This window comes from Brachycentrus maculatus, unplaced genomic scaffold (genome assembly GCF_059751285.1).
Source record: "Brachycentrus maculatus isolate JH-2025_06_01 unplaced genomic scaffold, ASM5975128v1 h1tg000157l, whole genome shotgun sequence".
Lineage (NCBI taxonomy): Eukaryota > Metazoa > Arthropoda > Insecta > Trichoptera > Brachycentridae > Brachycentrus > Brachycentrus maculatus.
In genome coordinates, this window is record NW_028280910.1 from 1,770,583 (window position 1) to 1,789,787 (window position 19,205).

The following is a 19,205-nucleotide window of genomic DNA, read 5'->3' on the forward strand; positions in this document are numbered from 1 at the left end:
CATAAACTGAATGGCAGTCAAAATGCAATCTCACGGACAAATGTGCCGCAAAACAATGTTTGACAGATAATCGAATAGTAAAATAAGAAAATAATGCAAGGCTGAGGGTAAGCATTATCGATAAAATTAAAAAAAGCCGTTATGAGATGGTTTGGACATGTGGAACGAATGAGTGAAGAAAGAGCATTAAAAAAAAATTATGAGGTGAATGTAGTTAGAGATAGGAACAAAGGAATATCGATGAAAACTTATTTCCAATTGAATAATTGGCGGTTATGTATGGGATGGATGCATAAATATAGAAGAGGCAAGGGTTGTTTGCAAAGACATAGTGGTGTGGCGTTCTATTTGTCCTGCTTACACCTGCGTGGAGGCGGCTTGATTAGTTAGCTATATTAAACATTGATTTATATTTTAAAAAGTCCTAAAGTGCAACATCTTTAAACAACAGAAATTTATAAAAAATTTGAATAATAATAAACCCATAATTAACAAAATGACAATGACTTAAGCCTTGCCCCCATTGTCTATGTTTACATTGATAAATAAATAGGTAATTGATAAATAAATAATACTTGAAAGTGGTCAGGTTAGGAGTCGTAACAATCGGCGGGTATGTATGAGGAGATGCATGAACGTGGAAGAGGCGAAGAATGTTTGCAAGGACAGAGTGGTGTGGCGCTCTATTCTCTCTGCCTACCCCTGAGGGGAAGCGGCGTGATGGTTAGTTAGTTAGTTAGTTAATAAAAATAAGAAACATCTCTAAGAAGGGGGTCTTCGTCCTTCAACGTCCCAAGGACAAGTCTAAAATCACAATTAGCTTCACATACGGTGTTTGTAAATTATTCGGAATGCATTTCAATGCTTACCACAATAAATTTTTAGGAATAATGGTATGTACCAAGTAAAATTTTAATTAAAAATGGAAAGATATTACTGCATAGTGACTCCAGACTCAATTAATGAAAATATCAACAATCCCTTAAAAATGCATTCAGCGATGATACCTTTGACATTCGCTTAAATTTGCAATGCACATACTCGTATATTGAATTCAAATGATCCGGAGTTAATTTGGAATACGTAGACAGTAAACAAATAAATACAGCATCTTTGTGCTAACGTCAGCACCCCAGTGAAATGCACCCCTATCGCATCAAACTGACTAGCAGATATTGAACATTTAAATGTCAGTGCTCTCATGTCGTGAATAGAAGTTGAGCACGCTGGTTTCTCTCGGTTCAAGGTTACAAGGTTTAGAAACAGCTAACATAGTACGAGTAGATGAAGGCTTCTTCCATAAGATTATTTATCTAGTTTGATAACTGACACACACACAGACGTGAATTATTATATGATGTGAAAATGATAATGATTTATCATTTTCACATCATATGTATAATAATTCACGTCTGTGTATGCGCCCTTGAGGAAGTGTTATACGAAAATGGCACTCCTGTAATTATCCATTTTATAATTTTTATTTTTCATATTATTTTTTGACATCTCATCAAAGATGAAGAAGAATATGAAGTCTGGGCATTTACAGGGCTAAAAACTGTCATAGGCTGGTTTAAGTTATCACTTTACACACGTGTAACATTCACCAATTATATCCATTATTGACAACCACACTACTCAAATTCTGAACAAATTCTGTTCAAATTCTCAAAGATTTTGTGAACAAGTATTTAAACACACTCAAAATGTTGTATATGAAAAATAATTCCTATAATTGGAGATAATCCAGATTTGTGAATAATTTTAATTATTATAAGAATCATTTTTATCATCATTGATCAAATTCAGTTTTTTGCTTACATTTAGGTGTGGAAAATTGTCTTATTTTCGATTAAAAAGCTGTTTTATTAAATTTTGGGCAGTGATGTATTGAAATGAAGCATGGATTAGCGAAAGAAGTATGAAATAGACTGATGCAGTCTAATACGATCTCTTTGTGCGACAAAAGGGGATAAGTATTATCGATAAAATTAAGAAATGTGGGACGAATTATTGAAACCAAAGCAGTTAAGCAAATTTATGAGGCGAATATAGGTAGGAGCGGAGGAAGAGCGAGGAAAACTTGAAATGATCAAGATAAGATAGAACCTCCAAACTCTAACTGTTATGGTTATCGCATTTGACTACCATGCTGTGGGTTCCGGGTTTGAATCCGAGGGGGATAAACAAAAATATAAGTAATTTTGATTATCATGTTCAGAACTTTAAATATTTGGGAACCAAGAACTTCAATAACCTTCCTACAGATATAAAAGACATTAAAATGCCAAAAAATAAAAAAATAAATTATAAGATTATAAATATTAATCTAAAAAAGAAAAAAAATATGTAATAAATTAAATCACAAAAAATAAGTTATAACAATAAATTATATTACTAATTTATAAATAATAAGTCCCTCTCCAAGCACAAGAGCTAAGTTTCTTTATTGGAGAGATCTGCGTTATTAATTTTAAGATTGTAAAAGTAGAAATATCTAGAAAATTAAATGAAATAATATGAAAATAAAACTTTTATAACTATATTAAATAATAAATAAATAAAATATAATATCACCCTGAAATGTTACAAGCACAGAACTGATCACTTTAATGAAATTACCGATCTAGGTAATGCAAAGATACGATACAGTGCCCTTTGCACCATTATATGCAAATACCAGTAAAGCGGAAAGGTCCAGAATTATTTTTTGATTAATTTATTTAATCGAAATTTTATTTCAATTACGAATTGACCTTATTATAACAGTCCATCAATCGTTTAGATTTATTCTGAACAACTTCACAAGAACTCAACTGGAAGAATAATTTTAGATTGAGGGTGGTCTAATAACTTTAGGGAAAGCTTCGGCAAATACATTTAAACGAAAGTAAACATTCGCCCCTCCTGAAACTCCCGAAATACCTGGAAGAAAGCGTGTTAATTGTACTGAGATATTTAAGGGATTCCTTCAAAGCCTCGGTCAATTTAACAACCCTCAATTTAGGCCAAGGAAAAAAGAAATTCTGAAAGAAAATGTAACGAGCCTCTGAAAATAATATTTATTCACTTCTTGTCGTAAAAGGTTTAAGCCTTTGATGTTGAACATATAATGTCCTTAACTTTTATTTTGTCAAAGAATACTTTTTTTAATTATGTAAACAATAAAAAATAATCGCACTTTTGAAAAAATACAAATCTTAAATATGAACGATTATTTGGAATATTTAAAATGTTCCACAAAATATCTGAGAAAAACATTAAAATTATCATTATTACATTATTACATACGATGGAGATAGACATGTACCTAATATGGTTCCCTGAAGATGAAAGGTGTTTTTTTTCAAATCCGGAGAAAATAAAGTACCAAAAATATAATTGGTTATAAACAAAGTTCTAGTTTTATTTTAAAAAATGAGAAAAAGCTTGATTTGGTTAAGAATCTTTTTTGAACAAAAAACATCTGAAAAATGTATTTCTAATTGTGTCATTCTTAATAAACTTAGAGATTAAAATTCTGTCGCTTTTACAACAGTTTTCTGTTAAAAAGCTGATAATAATTTAGTGAACAATACTAAAATAGCGGTTAAGTAATATCTTAATAATTAATTAATCAGGTGTTGATTTAAAACCCATCAAAATTCTTTGAAAAAGATTTTTAATAATCTATTTCTTTGAACTCACTTATCGAAGCGAGAGATTTGGTTTTTACAGAGAGATTTCTTGTGACAACTTCTCTTTTGTTATAAATGAGATTGAGAAATTAATTGAAGAAAAAAATATTCGTAGTTGAATCATTATTTTCTTTTATAAATTTAAAATATAACTATTTAAGGAAATGTTTTATCTCAACTTTTAATCTAATTGAAATTTTAATCCTTTTTACAATTAATTTTATATTTTTTATCAGACTGTTTCATAAAATAAAGTACTTTTCTAGCTTTATAGTACTATTCTGTGAGTATGTATATATTTTCACTTTCATAATTATTATTTTTACGTAATTATTAACTTTTTCGTACATTTAATGCATTTCGTGAAAATAAAGTTAGATTCAAATAAAATTTCAGTACTTATCCCAAACGAAATTGTATATTGTGGACATGTGGAACGTATGAGTGAGGAAAGAACGGTTAAACAAATTTATGAGGCGATTGTAGTTGGAAAAAGAAGCAGAGGATGACCGAGGAAAATTAGGCATAATCAGGGATGTCAAATACTTAAAAGCGGCCGGGTCAGGAGTCGGGTAATAATCGTCGGGTATGTATGAGGAGATGCATGAATGTAGAAGAGGCGAAGAATGTTTGCAAAGACAGAGTGGTGTGGTGTTCGATTCTTTCTGCCTACCCCTGTGGCAAAGCGGCGTGATGGTTAGTTAATTAGTTAGTATTTTCCCTTTTAATAATATGAAAAAGATTTGTTGAAAATAGTGGATAGAGAAGGTGAAAAATGTAATGGTAAATATGTCCTGAATGAATAAATTTTTTATATAATATAAATTTTGAAAAAAATCTGTAAAAGTTTATTATGTAGTATGTTTTATGAAAAAAGCAATCTATTCGCAATTTTAAAAACTTAATTTGTAATATTTCAAAAGTTTAACGTTTATGTAATGCTGACTTTTCTATTCGACCCCTTCTGCGACCTACCCCTAACTAGCTTTCATAAAAAGCTTGCATTTCCTTCGTAATAACGACAATGAAAAATGGTATGCATATTTAAAAAATGTGAAGCGAAATTAGCATGGAAACCTTATATCTTACGTTATTAACCTTTGTTCTTATACTCCATGAAAGGTTCTATGAAAAATGACCAGTATATTTTATAATAACCATAGTTAATTTTTATTATTAATTTTTCCTTAAAATCACGCCGAAAGAGAAATTTTACAATGGAATAAGAAAGAAAATGAAGGGTGTAATTAATTGATAATAGGTAGAATCCAACCCATTTCTGTTAAGGCTGAGATCTCAAACGTTCAAATTCAGAACGCCACCTGCCGCGCTAGGAGTTAGACATTTATTATGTTTCCGCGCACATTTATTTTAAGAATATAAAATATATCGGATTTGTAAAAAGGAAAACTTGTTTTTTACCACTCGAGTTATATTTACTTTAACGACTAGTTTCGGAAGCAACAGATGCTTCCATCATCGGGTCTGGCGTAGTTGGGTAGATGTTTAACTGCGAAACTGACGTCGCGGGTTCGATTCCCTCCAAATGCAAAATCAATTCAAGAAATATTTGTTTTCAATTGGTTTGGGTGTTTGTGATATATTTTTCACATTTACCTTCCCTATCCTTACTATCCTACCTGCAGACAAGCCTCTAATACAGACTTTGCGGGTTAATTTTTTTTTAATATTTAGACCCGAAGTTTGAATGCATCTGAAGCTTCCGAAACTAGTCGCTAAGTAGTAAAAAACAAGTGTTTTCATTAATTTTTTAAATTAAATAAAAAATCACACAGTGAATGCTGAAACAATAAATAAAATAGCCGTGTTTACACGAATAAACGTAAAATTGTTATTTTACAAGCGTTTTTTTTATTATTTAAATCATCATGACATTCCATAAAGTTGATACTGAATCAATTAATGATATTTTAAAGATTTCGCTTAAAGGATTCGTGTCAATTCCATTTTATTCGAATCTAAAAATAATTGGAACATATCTCGCTAAACGATCAACGCTTTTCGAAGCTAAAAATAAAATGTTCCTTTTCACCCCCGAGGTATCAAATAACACGATATAAAGTAATTATTACCTTTTAGGTTACATGCGAACTTCACGTTATAATAAATAAAATTTATTTCACAGATTTATTGTGATTTTTATTTGAATTTTCATCATTCCGATGGTGTAACTTTCACTTGTAATATTATATAAAGAACTTGATAAGAATTGAAGGGTAACTTCTTTAAATAAAATTTTCTGGCGTTTAGGAATTTGTTATTATAATTAAACCTCGATATAACGGACCTCTATTTATCAGGTCAATAAATAATATATGCATTTTTGTATTTGAAGTAAGTTGATTGTACAAAAAACAGCAAACAAAACTTGATTACTTTTTCTAAACAGGATTACCGAAAGCAAACGCGTCGATATCAAACAGCCATGTCACTTCACGATAAGTTTCCGAAGACAATAAATAGATTTTTTTTTGTGTTTTGCATTTTTTATTTATATCTGAAAACAGTCTTCATCTTTTACTAAAACTAAAAGCATTCCGATTTGTTTTAATCATATTTTTATATAACGAAATTTTGGCTTCAACTGACACCTCGTCATCCGAATTAGTCCGTTATATTGAGGTTTTAGTGTATTTGTATGGGAAATGGAATCACAGAACCAAATTAAATATAACAAAATATTTTTTTAAGGAATATTTTGACCAATTGGGAAATTCATTTTTGTTATGTATGGGGTTAAAAAACGGGGGCTGCTGGAGGTGTTTGAGATGTGGTGCTACAGGCGCATATCGGGGATTCATCGGTCGGAACATGTGAGGAACAACGAGGTGTCAAGCGGGCCTGGAGAGTCTAGAAGCTTTCTAAATAAAGTGAACAATAATATAATAGGCCATAATATAAGATATATTATTTTGAGAAATAAAAAGACTTTGTTTTTTATCCACTCATATTTTTATAAATAACCAACTAGTTTCGGCAACAACCTGTTACCCTCTTCAGGGTTTAATTTATGACTAAACATATAAAGGTTGTTGCCTACGACTAAACATATATAGACAACATTTTGAGCGTGTCCAAATACTTGTTCACAAAATCTGGATTATCTCCAATTACAGGAGTTATTTTCATATTATTTTTTAACATCTCTTCAAAGATGAAGAAGAATATGGAAGTCTGGACATTTACAGGGCTGACGACCGTCATAGGCTGGTTTAAGTGGTCGTCAGCCCCGTAAATGCTCAGACTTCCATATTCCTTTTCATCTTTGATGAGATGTCAAAAAATTAAACATATATAGGTTGTTGCCGAAACTAGTTAGTTGTTAATAAAAATGTGAGTGGATCAAAAAACAAAGTCTTTTTATTTCTCAAAATAATATATCAATATGATCCACAAGGTTAATGCTTTCAATATTCAAAACATAATATAAGACACCCAGGCCTGCTTTTGCGATTGCGGAGAGCATGTGCGAAGGCACAAACTACAGAGGACGACCACACTTAACCTACATGGAACAAATTATCTCCGACATGCGCTGTAGCAGGTATGCCGAGTTGAAGAAACAAGCGAAGGATAGAGATGGATGGAGACTGACCATAAAAGAAGCAAACCAATTATAACGAAAATTATAACCCACGAAAAAATGGCCGATCAAATTGAGGAACAGAATTAAATACCAATTCTTTAAAGGAACATTTCTGTCTTTTGAGAATTAATTTTTGTTCCATGTATTAGCGATCAACTGAAAGAACATAATTAAATTACGACTTTTTAAAGGAATATTTATGTCCTTTGAAAATAAATTTTTGGTCTATCAAATAAATAAAAAAAATTGAATTAAATTATGACATCATTATAAGAAAATTTCTGAGAATTTCCTTTTGTTCCATATCTGTAAAAAGTCTTAACTAAACGTTTCTTTTCGAAATCTTTTGGAAAACCATTAAACCAATTATCAAATAGGTATGGACGCATTTTCATCAATTTCAATGGTTAAAATTGAAAAAGTGCTGATATCGAGAGACTTGTCACGATGGTTCGCATGATATTAGGCACTAAAAATTATATATATATATATATATATATATATATATATATATATATATATATATATATATATATATATATATATATATATATATATATATATATATATATATATATATATATATATATATATATATATATATATATATATATATATATATATATATATATATATATATATATATATATTTATATATATATATATATATTTATATATATTTATATATATTTTATATATATATATATATATATATATATATATATATATATATATATATATATATATATATATATATATATATATATATAAACATATATATTATTATACATATATACATCTTTATACATAGGATTGTATTATATTGACCTTTGAGCAGATTAAGGTTCGTCGCGTTTAAGTAAGGCAATCTAAAGTTATATTACTGTCTTACAACATGTAAGCAGCCCGTTTGTTCATCAAAAATCCTCTAGATTAATAAATCTAATAAGATAAGTAGATAAAGATTAAGTAGATAAAGCACTAAAAATAATTATATTAGTATTTTGTTTTAAATCTTTCCCAACTCTAAAGAAATATCTGACTATCTCACCATTTTTTACTAGCATAATCGTTCGTCAACCTTTCTGATCTTATATGTTACTGTGATGTTCTTTAATTAAATGCCAGGTGTCTTATATTCCTTTGAAAGCACTAAACAGTTATCATTTAAAATAAAAGTTTTTGGGGTCGAGAACCTTTAATTTTTAATTTATTTTTACATCAACATGAATGAAGACTAATATTAATAATAATAAAATAATAATAAAACCCTTATCCGCACCCCAATGATGCATAGGGCACTGCGTCATATAAACGCAGTGTTATCTTGATCGTTTACACATGAAGGAAAGGTGATCAGCCCTCCGCTTCAGGTACCAGTCCAGGGTAATAATATTGAATAAATATTACAGTGAAAAAATCACTTATATTTATTTTACCCCCCTTGGGAATCGAACCCGGGACCTCCAGAACGGTAGCCGAGCATGATGACCATTACACTACGGAGGCGGAGGCTTAATATTAAAGTCTTGATATTTACAGGATTTATGTCCTGTTAAAGGCTGGCTAAGTGATCACTTTACACACATGCAACATTCACTATAGTATCCATGATTGACGACCACACTACTCAAATGTTTGTAACTCCTACATACGAGTATATCATTAATCTCATGAGACTGTACATCTGCGTTCACAAGAACCATCTTTGTTGGAGTAAGAAAGCTTTTATTTATCAGAAACCATTTATCTATGTGGATGTATACAAGATTTGAACCTTTTTAAACACATTTAAAATGTTGTCATAAAGACCATTATGAAAAATGCATGCAAGATTCTTTTCGGATTATTTCACATACGCAAATACATTTTTTTACTTTTTATGCACCTTAAAATATCACCAGTTATTTTGGACATTTTCAAAAGATTTTGAATGTGTCCAAATATTTGTTGACAAATCTGTTTTTTTTTCCACTTATTGGTTATTTTTACGTTTTGTGATATCTCAACATCAAAAAACTTAGAAGAAGAATAAAATGGTAGTCTGTTTATTTTTAATTAAAATAAAATACTTACAAAAGATTTTCTGGCATCAAATTAAATTTTAAAGCGTCCTCACAGTTAACATAACGGGAGCCCATAAAGTGGTATGGTAAATCACAAAGTCTTGTATATGTAATATTATAATCAAAAACACCCCGGCAAAAGCTTCGTACAGCCTATTTAGTTCTTTTGTTCAAAGGAGTTTATTAAATCCGGGAAGGAACAAAGCCTCCAGAACGTGTGGAACTATTCAGCTACAGTGTCGGGATGGGATGCGGAAATATTTTCTTTGTGGTGCTATGAATTCACTAGGGGCTGCTTTTATTAAAAGCATTATCATTTTGTGATTTTTAATGAAATCATTTCAAAATAAAGCGCTTTTTGATATCCTTAAATTTATTGTAATTTACGTCTAAGTTTGCGAGAATTTTTTTTGAACCCAACTCCAATTTAATGGGGCATAAGGTACCACAGCAGATTAATGCCTTGGTCTTTATCTTCAACTTCATCTTCAACCACATTGCGCCAATATTACCCTGGACTGATACTTGTAGTGCAGGAATGATCATCTTGCCTTTAATTTGATGCAATACCCTATGCACTATTATGTGACGATAAGGATCAATAATAGTCAGTAGTTATTAATATTTAAAGCGCTAACACAGGGTCTCCTCTCTAGTGCAGTGGTTATTGAGTTTGTCTGTCGTTCTCGAGATCCTAGTTTCTATTCCCATGATTTTCACCATTCTAGCCAATGACAGGTCATAGGCCCAGACTGCCATATTTTTCTTTCCAGTTGAGATGTTAAAAAAAGAAAAAAATTCTGTTAAATGGAGAAAACCCAAATTTATGAAGTATTTGGACACACTCAAAATATTGTGAAAAACAAATCATTTCAATAATTGATACGGCGGTCACTTTTTGGTAATATTTATATATATTAATATAGGGTTTTACTTGGTAAATACCACTACTTCTTAAAATCTACAAAAATATATAAAATAAGATGTGTTTTTCTCACATACGGTGAATACATTGAAATATATATTCACCGTATGTGAAGCTTAATAAAAAATTAACTTCACATACGGTGTTTGAAAATGATGCTGAATCCATTGAAACACTTGACACAATTGATTTAAAAAAATGGTTTTTACCAAGTAAAACGTGAATTAAAAATATAAATTTAATCTGTTTTGAAAATAAACAGGTATGAAGAATACGTGTAGAAAATATGACAATTTTCGTACAACAGGTTTCTAAACTAAAATATCCGAAATATCTTTTTTGTTAAATTCGCTTATTGAAGAACTACCCTTTTTATCTTCTCTTATTCCACCCAAAAAACTTCAAATCCATTACTTTTTCCCAATGGCATTGTTAAGGTAATATATTTCGATGAAAACTCTAACATATGTACTTTTATTATTATATTATCTACCTTCATTTTACCGATAGAAACAAATTTACCTTTTCTGCGTTTTCGTGTGTGAAAAGGGAAATGTTTCTCAGAAAATAAATAAAATACTTCGATCCTGAAATGGTACTAAAAGGAATTTTTCAGCAAATTATTTCCCCGATAATTCTTTTTCATTCTAAAGTGCGTGTCTTTTATCTCGTGAAGTAAGTGCTGCCGCTCAAGGGTAGTTTTATCTGTGTTACGTATCGCTTACAGCATTTAGGGGAAAATATAACCTTACACGCTTCAAATTAACTCGAGGCTTGTAATTCTTGTAGAAAATATTTTACACGAGCTTTCGTGCAATTCAAAGTTTGTTACAACACAATTGTATCGAAATATTTACTAAATAAATAAATGACGATCAAACTTTAATGTAAATAATTAATTCAATGTAAGGATATTCAAAGAGGGTAGAACACCATTTAGATCTTACAGTCAAGAACATTACATCCAATTTGGAAAATAAGGAGGAATATTAGGTATAAAAAGTAGGGCATTAGTGTCTTGAGCACTCGGGATAATGCTCTCGCAAGGCAAGAAACAGCTGTCACGAAAATAGATCCGTTAGGTAAAATGAAAAATCTTAACTAACTCACTAACCATCACGCTGCTTCTCACCAGGGGTAGCCAGATAATAAAACACCAGTCTTTGCCAACACTCTTTGCCTCTTGCACAGTCAAGCATCTCTTCATTCACACTCGACGATTTTTTCCACTCATTACAATTTTCGAAATATTACGATTTCTAACAAATAAAATAATTATTGAAAGAAGAATCATGCATATATAAGAATAAAATCATATAAAATAAATTAAATTCACAATAAAAACAGAAATTTTACCAGTAACTACCCCAAATTTGAACCAATATTTTATTGTTTGTAATATTGTATATTTCGTCTATAATGATTATTTATTATACTTTTGTAGTCCAAGACACATAATTTATTTATCTTGATAACTGATAAAATTTTGAGTTGAAACAGATACTCAATATTGTAAAAAAGTAAGTTCGATATATAGATTTGGCATTTAAATTGTAGAACTCCATTATAATTTATATATTAATTATTAAACTAAAAACACTAATTTTTTGGTTCTACAAAATTGTATTTTATTGATAAAAACACATGAAAATTATATTTGTGACAATTGTTTCACCTTGTTATGGCATTTTCAAACTAATGTCATTAGTTTGAAAATGCTACAACAAGGTGAAATAATTGTGACATATATAAGTTTTTAACTATACAATACAATTTAGTAGACTCAAAATATTAGTATTTGATTTTAACATTTAATATAGAGAATACGTTTGGATTTTTTTGTGTAAATGTGTATTTAAATATATTCTGCGTACCCTGATTTGAAACTTTGTGCACTCCACTGACTTTCAATTTCATTTAACTTTTTAATTTTATTCACATATTTAAAACTTGGCGTGTTTATTTCAAAACTTTTCAAAATCTAAATCAAATTTTCTTGCGAAGAAAAGAAATCCATCACGTCTTAACGGACTTTATAACGAGGCTAACTTTCCTCTGTTGAGACCAACCATAAAAAAACAGGAAAAAGTTCTAAATTTTATAATCCCATCTTGAATTTACCATAAATAAACAACAATAAGTATATAAATATTGAAAAAGAAAATTGTGAGAAATACAGAATCGGCATACTAAAATTACCCCTTTTCATACAGAATTTCTCTTAAATGCTTATATTTTAGTTACAATATTTAATATTTATCAAATATGTAATATGTATCGGTCCACCTCCATAGTGTAGTGGTCAGCGCATTCGGCTACCGTGCTGGAGGTTCCGGGTTCGATTTCGAGGGGGGTTGAAATAAATATTAGTGATTTTCACTCTCATATTTATTTAATATCACCCTTGACTAGTACAAGAAGCGCAAAGCTGATCACCTTGCCTACACGCAATCAACGATCAAGATAACACTGCGTCGCTACGATACAGTGCCCTATGCACCATGGAGTGCGGATAGGGGTTAAAAGAAAAAGAAAAATTAAATGGGAAAAATAAAATGACACACCACTCTGTTCTTGAAAAAAATGCTTGTCACATTTTCCAAATATCACACTTTGCCAAACATCTTTTCCACATTCATGCATCTCGTCATGTATACACGCTGATTTTTTGACTCCTCACCTGATTGTTTTGAAGTATTTGACATGCCTGATCATGTCTAAGCCATCTGAACACACCTTTCTCAATTTTGTCGATAGCTCCTTGAAAAATATAGTTTTAAATAAAATCTTTTTTTTTAAATTACCCAACGTCCAAGTGACTCTGAAATCTAGCTACGACTTATGCAACACCGCTTATTCAGACTTATACTTTTTAACTTTCATAGCCTATGCTTACTCGTGAGTGGATTTATTCTTTATGTTTAAGGTTACTATAATTTCATGTAATTCATGAGTGAATATTCTAGGCAAAAAAACTCACTGAATTAAAAAAAAATCAGTAAGACATATTGCTGATTAAATACCAAAAGGCTGCAACGCAAAAAAAAAAACAAAATATGCCAAAAATTGTATCTAAATCATAAATATTTTCATATTCGAAAAATACACCCATGATTCTTGCGTTAGAAATGTCCATTTCATTTAGAATCACGGTCGTCAGCCCCGTAAATGCCCAGACTTCCATATTCTTCTTCATCTTTGATGAGATGTCAAAAAATAAAATACAATTATGGGTGTCTATTTCTAGTATAAAAATATTGACGATTTAGATACCATTTTTGGAATAAAGAGTTTAATTGTTTTTGCGTTGTGACCCTTTGGCATGATCTCAGCGATATGTAAAGATGTAAAGGTTTTTTAAAATCATATTTATAACGCAGTTAGGATGTTCCTCTGCTAGTGGAGAAGTTGAAATAAATCGACCAAGAAAAAATGTCTAATCTAAAATATTACAGGCGACAGTCGACCGTTACCAGCTGGTTATTAATTAGATTTGAAAATTTCTCATTAATTTCCTTTCACATTATTTTCATTACTGTTTAATTTTCCTTTCTTTAATGTCCTCAGCGTTAATTGAAGCGCTTCAAAAGAATATTGAAATTAGTATTTTTTTCTTGAATTATTAATTGGACGGTATTTTAAAATATCAACATTTTGTGACAAAGTGTTTTTCTCTTAAAACGTTTATAAAAACGAAAATTAACTCATTAATGCCATAATAAAAGCTTTGCTCGTTTAATAATAAAGGTTAAAGGTTAATTTAAAAGTGGGTGAACTTAGATTATAAATCATAGATTTGGACACACTCAAAATATTGTTGATTTGGTCAAAAATGGTAAAAATATACGAAAATTACACTTTCAATCTTCTCATAAAAAAATAAATATCCCGCAAAGCTTCTACTTTAAGAGGCTTGTCTGCAGGTAGGATAGTAAGGATAGGGATGATAAATGTAAAAATTCATCACAAACACCCAGACCAATTGAAAATAAATCCTTCTTGAATTTATTTTGCACTTGGCAGGAATTGAACTCGCGATGGCTGTTTCGCAGTCGAGAGTCTACCCAACTCGCCAAGGCGCCAGTCAAATTTAATTTATCATGTAACTTCTTCATCTATTTTGACTGCCATTTTGACACTCAACAAAGATGAAGAAGAATTTGAAAGTCTGGGCATGTATAGGGCTTACGACTAGTCTTTGACTGGTTAAGCGATCACTTTACATACGTGTAACATTTACTATTTTACCCATGAGTGACAACCACACTTCTCAATTTTTTGGAACTCCAACGTATATTTAAAATCTAACGACGCTTTATTCTTGAATTCACTTGAGTAATCTATGGATAGTTTGAAAGCTTTCATTAAGCAGAGACCCTTTTGTTTAGATGTATGCAAGACCCTAACCGGATTATCTTACATGCTGAGAGACGCCTGAAAACATGATTTTCAATTTTAATGGAGTTTGTAATTTGACCAGTTTATTTTATTCAAATTGTTCAACAAGGGTTTAGAGTCACCTAAAAATGTCGTGATTTTAAATAGGTAACTCAAGCATAAAGTTTTAAATTAAACTCTTCAACATTTTTTAAAAACCGTCTTAAAAAAACTCATTGTAGCTACCAATGGTTAGTTTGAGAAACTTACTAGATTACATATTTGACATACCTACCGTGGGACGCTTGAAAATATGATTTTCAATTTTAATGCAGCTTAAAATTTTACCAGATTATTTCACTCACAGCATTTAACATTGTGAATGTTATTTTATTAATTACCGGATATGAGGTGTATCACTTGTTCTTCCTTCGCATGTTTCCGGTGTTGTAACAAAAATCGTTTCAGGAGTCGAAATTTCAGAATGATAAGTACCCCTTAGCCCAAAAAGGTTAAGGACCTTTGAAGCAGGATCTTTTCCGCAAATATATTTTTCTCGTGGTGATTTTCTTTCTACTTTATTAAAGATTTTGGTATTATGGCGCGGAAAACGTGTGAGGTATTGAAGGATCGAAGCGATTTACTCATGACCGTGGGTAGATTTAAGATTTGAAAGTTTGCTCGCTTTAACTTAGTAACGTTTCGCTTTTCGTCTGAGCTATTTGCCGCTCGATCAACCTGTATTATTGGCTACAAATATGAAGACTTTTTTTACAAATAAAATCGTGTTATGTTTAAAATATTATACTTTATTTAAGTTTATTGGTGTAACTTGATGTGTTATCTTCGTTACTCACATGAAGGCAAGATGATCTTGCGCTTCAAGAACCAGTTCAGGGTAATATTAAATAAATATCTTCACTAGAATCAATCTAGTTTTTAAAAAAACTACATATGTTTTCATCGACAGGTGATCACAAAAACGATTGACCGAAAAATCAAATAAAAAATAGTAATAATAATGATTTTCTATAGTTAGTTTCTTGATCACCTGTAGCTAAAGACATGTGTAGTTTTCGAAACTAGTCTTGTAAAATGAAATTAAACTCATTAAGTATGTAGTGTTATCAATTTTTAAAAATCAATACATTAATCGCTCACTCCTTTCAACAACGTCATATATAAAAAAAACTTGATTTTTCAGGAGATCGTTTTTAATGTTTAAAAATATGATAAAATGTATTAAAAATAAATATCAAGCCACTTTTTGAACTTTTTACTGTGCAACAAATCTTTTTGGGTAAGACCTGAATGTTTTTTCTCCATTTGAAAAATATTTAGTATATTTAAAAAAATAATTAAACAATATCTTTTCTTCAAAATGCAAAATCAATACTTTCTGCCCTGTAGCGGATGATATTAAGGTAAAAATATGCCGCTATTGCAGAGACATAGTACATTTTCTGGGCATTCCAAAAACATGCACAACTGAAAATTGATGATTTTTTAATATGTGACGTTGTTGAAAGGAGTGAACGATATGTTTAATATATGATGTGTTTGTACATTCGCTACATTAAGGTCGATACGACGACATGTGCAATTAAAACAGCTTTATTATTACTACATCTCGTAGAGTGCTTTGATTAATGTAATTATTTTGACTTCCAATATCAGAACGAAGGAAGGAGCTTTGCGTTTACCCTTGAAACTATAAACCCACTAACATTTACACCGATTCGTGTATAGGGTAGTCCACACCCCAGCCCCTAAATAAGGGACAAAGTGCGTCGGAAGTGAACTCAAGGCGCGCCCTACTTCTGCTGCTAACTTCACACATAAATACGTTTCAGCGAGGTGATATCAGGAAACCGACTGAAAAACTTTTTCAGGAAATTCGGTGACCCAAATTCGATTCCTGAATTTTTCGATATCACGTCAAGAGTTATAACTTTTTTTCTTGGAAACTTTTATAAAATTAAACCGATGTTTTGAAATATTACGAGCTTTTATCCAATATTGATATTTACTCGTATATTGTATTGTATATTGGCAGTTGTTCTAATACTTTTTTTCATTAAAAGTTCTTGATAAAAATGTGCAAATAATATAATTTATATTTAAAGCACTAACTTTGTGATTTTCCATTTTATAATTAAAATGTAACTTTATTTTAAAATCACTATTAATATTTAATTATAACTTAATTATAATGTCTACCGGTTTCGACGCTAACCGCTTCTTTATCAAGACTGATTAATACTATAAGTAATTCATATAAGTAATTTAGTATTAATCAGTCTTGATAAAGAAGCGGTTAGCTTCAAAACCGGTGGACATTTTAATTAAGTTATAATTAAATATTTATAGTGATTTTAAAACAAAGTTACATTTTAATTATATATGTGCAAATAAGTTTTGAAGACACTACTTTGATTTATAAGAACAAACTAACTAATCATCATACCGTTAGAGGCAGATGGAATAGAATGCCATATTAATATGTCTTCGCTGCTTATAATCTTCGCTACTTCTACATCCATGCATACCCGCCGATTACTTTAACTGATCGCTTTCAGTGGAGTGAAAAAGTCACTTAAATTTTCAAAAGTGATTCATCGAATGGTTTAAAAATTTAACGAGTTGCCATCGAACATGAGCGTTTCTTTATACACAAGTGACAGGTAAAAATGTGTTTTTTACTAAACAATTTTTTAACCAGCAACACTTTAAATACTTAACACTGTACATTGTTCATGGTGGACAACATACTTCTTGACAGCTGCTGGAGCTGAGCATTTTCAATATTTTCATTTGCATTGATATTTAATAGATATTTAATATTGTTATTGCTTAACAATCATTGTTAAATAAAACATGTTGGAAATGTTTAGTTTTAATTTTATTTTATTTCTATGTAATCAGACTGAGCTACAATAACTCTTGGCTAAATACATCTAATGAAATAGTAATAAAAATGACGAAAAAACAGAAGAAAAAAATAAAATAAAACAAAAAAAGGAAAGGTCGGATCATAAGAAAATTGGGTTGTTGTTTAATTTTGTACGAATTGTAAGCCGCTTAGTAGTTCTAAAGCTGTCTTCGGAAATATTATTTAATTCCAAATCAATAAAAAAAACCCAACAAAAAAAACTAAAAGGATTAACTTTGTCCAAATTATTTCTTTCAATAACGCCAACCCTTAAAAGTGACATACATAATTACATATCGTATTTTCGAACAGCTTAATATCAGTAAATTGGAAGTTTTCTACTACTGCTACTACCATCACGCCATTTTCTTACAGTGGTAGACAGAAAGGATAAAACGCTCATTACTTGCTTCTTTCACATCCATACATCTAGTCATATATCGTAGTCGTACAGGAGAAAGTGACCAACTGACAAAACGTAAAATGTTCAGGAGGGCCGTTCAAATCACTTTTGCTTGGCAAGAAAATAAACATCAATGCCGTCATTTTTAACAAGTGAATATATTATACTTCCTAGTTTAAAATCCTTTGGGATTTTTTCAGGGCAATATTAAGCTAGAAAGATGTAAAACAGTCAATGATGACGTTTTTGTAAAAAATGCACTTGGTCACTTTCTCCTGTATGACTACGATATGTCCTCCATTGCGCAGATTTTGACACCATTAGATTTAAGGTTCTGATTGATCTGATCGTCCCAAGTCTTTTTTGGTCGACCTCCTTCTTTTCTTCGGTTTACATTTGCCACATATACGTTACATAGACTTCCAATATTGTAGCCCAACGCGGATAAAAAATTACATAATAAAACTTAAATTAAAAATATAAAATTTATATAGTATTAAAAAAGTTTTTTTGAAATATAAACTTACACAATTTTTTTTAGTATTTTTTGTATTATTCCTTCGTCTGAGATATTTAAATAGAAAACTAAGAACAAGCACAACGATGTTTTTCTTTGATTTTTAAAAATAATTACTAAGCCCTATGATGAGGTAAGAAGAAAGAAAATCTGGGGGAAGTTCTGTTGAAAATATTGAAAGTTTGATTTTATTACGAGGTGTGTCGTTCCATATCAAAATAAGCCAGGTCCACAAAGGATAAATGAAAAAAATAATACTTCCACAATGCCCTAAGCGATTCGGTTGAGAGAAATAAAATTAAGAAATAAATAAATAATACTCATTATGAAATAGAAACGTAGTAATTTTTAAAATACTTAAAAGTTATAAAATATTACTTCTATGGCAAAAACATTAAAATGGTTATTTCCTTAAAGTACTACTTCTACTATTACTTTCATGCTGTGTCACTGCAGGGCTGAGCAGATAAGATGGAAAGCCACACTCATTTATCCTGACATACACTCCTAGTTTGCTTCACATCCATACATCTAGTCATATGTAAATATATTTATAAATATTTGATATTTCTTTACTTTTTTATACGTATTAGGAAAGAATATTTTTCATGCCTTGTTTGGGATATAATATAATATAATGTATATATATATTATACAATATCACACTATCTGCCACTAATTTCAGCTGTACTAGGTAGAAA